The sequence below is a fragment of the Staurois parvus genome, unplaced genomic scaffold (assembly GCF_062004578.1).
Source record: "Staurois parvus isolate SC_StPar_1 unplaced genomic scaffold, SC_StPar_1.0 ptg000572l, whole genome shotgun sequence".
In the NCBI taxonomy this organism is placed as follows: Eukaryota; Metazoa; Chordata; class Amphibia; order Anura; family Ranidae; genus Staurois; species Staurois parvus.
This window is the reverse complement of record NW_028318368.1, coordinates 6,510,068-6,512,421: the sequence shown is the minus strand read 5'-3', so window position 1 is coordinate 6,512,421 and position 2,354 is coordinate 6,510,068.

Here is a 2,354-nt window from a genome sequence, read left to right as displayed (position 1 = left end):
CCGGAAGTGGCAAAATCCTTGTTGTTTATGGTTTCTGACGTCACACAGTGGGAGAAACAAGATCAGTTCCTCTCACTGTGTTCGGGGAAACAGATGCCACTGGTGGCATCCTTACTGGGCTTCCCCAATGCAGCTGCAGCCATGACCAAGATATCACCCTTCCAATCCAGCGATTTACTGGTATTTCACTGGTCATCAAGTGGTTATCGAAGAAATTATATGCAAAAACTCTACATTCTGCCACACCCATTTGAAAATCACTCTGACTCGAAGTTCTTTGCATAACACATTACACAAAAATAAGGATTTATTTGCCTGACATCTCTTATAGGGAAGATACATTTGTAATTATAGTTACTTGTATTCCTCCTCCCACCTTAATAATAGTGTAAAAGCAGATTATTCTTGATGCTCTTGATAATCCTAGGTTAAAGTGTTACTAAACCCACAACAGTAAAAGCAGTCTGTATATGCAATGCAGCATGCTTGTTATACTCACTGTGGAAGGGGTTAATCCTCTGCGTTGTGTAAAAAGGATGTTTGATCCTGTCTTCTCTAAACCTCCCCCTCTTCTACTGTCCCCAATCCATCTGCTGATAGAACAGAGCCTTGTGGGCAAGCTGCACATGCTCAGTTTGCTGTGTATTGATAGAGAGTTTTTTTTTGGGAGAGGGTATGTGATCAGCACAGGATCAATAAGTGCTCTGCAGACAGAGAGTCAGGGGTTATGCAGCCTAGGAGAGAATGTAAACTCCTCTTACAAGCTTTAACCAGTGCTGTGCTGGACACTGATAGAAGTCGGAAGACTGCTCTAACTGCTGATGAGAAAAGGTATTTAACAGTTTATATTTACTAAAATAATTGCACTTCCATGTTCTGTGCACTGTGGGAGACCAGATATAGTGAATACAGGGTCCTGGGTTTAGTAACACTTTAAAATGCTGTGCTCTAGAACTATTATTATCTATTATTTAACCCCCATGAAGATAAACATTGTGGTGGGAACCCTCCATCAACTCAGATCTCGTCTTATTCATATGCTTTAACCATTTGCTGCCCGGCCAATGGCCATTTGGCGGCTGCAAAAATGCACTAGATTTCGGGGGTGGACGCCATTTGGCGTCCTCCCGCACATGCACAGTTTTCGCGCTTGCTGAGCCACGCAGCGGCGCAATCTGTCACCGGCCGTGTACCTCGGACACGGCCGATGACAGATCTGAGTACCGGCCCCCCTTGCCGGTACCATGTGACCTGCTGTGACCAATCACAGCAGGTCACATGACAGTTGTATACAATGGATGGCTTCATTCATGCCATCCATTGTATACTAGTGTCTAGCTGTGAATGGTCACAGCGATCACATGCACATGTCATGTGATTAGCTGTGGCCAAATCACAGCTAAGCACAAAAAAAAACAAAAAAAAAAAAAACCTGAATGAATCGATGACATTCAGGTAAATGCTTGCTTATAGCAAAGTAATTCTTTGCTATAAGCAAATTGTGTAAAAAAAAAAAAAAATTACTGATCACTTCCCCAAAGTAGTACAAGTTTTTCTTCTGTTATTTGCTACCTTGTTATCAGTTAAAGTCAAGATGTAGGCAGATTGTACACATGAAATGTTTTACATATTCTGAACAAGCAGTAAAAGTAATAATAAATAAATTCGGTATCCAGAAAATGTACAATGTGTTCATGGAGTGTTTACAATTTTATTTTATTTTTTTTATTTTACGAGTGTACACAGAATGTTCACACACACACACACACATATATATACAGTGAGGAACAGAAGTATTTGAACACCCTGCAATTTTGCAAGTTCTCCCACTTAGAAATCATGGAGGGGTCTGAAATTCACATTGTAGGTGCATTCCCACTCTGAGAGATAGAATTTAAAAACAAAATTCAGGAAATCACATTGTATGATTTTTAAAGAATGTATTTGTCTTGCACTGCTGAACATAAGTATTTGAACACCTAAGAAACAGCAAGAATTCTGGCTCTCAAAGACCTGTTACTGTGCCTTTAAAAAGTCCACCTCTACTCCACTCATTAATCTAACTTAGTAGCACTTGTCTGAGCTCTTCAAAGACACCTGTCAACCCCACAGTCGGTCAGATGCCAATTACTACCATGGGCAAGACCTGTCAAAAGCCACCAGAGACAAAATTGTGGACCTCCACACGGCTGGAAAGGGCTACGGGGCAATTGCCAAGCAGCTTGGTGAAAATAGATCAACTGTTGGAGCAATTGTTAGAAAATGGAAGAGGCTAAAGATGACTGTCAGTCTCCCTCGGACTGGGGCTCCATGCAAGATCTCACCTCGTGGGGTATCACTGATGATAAGAAAGG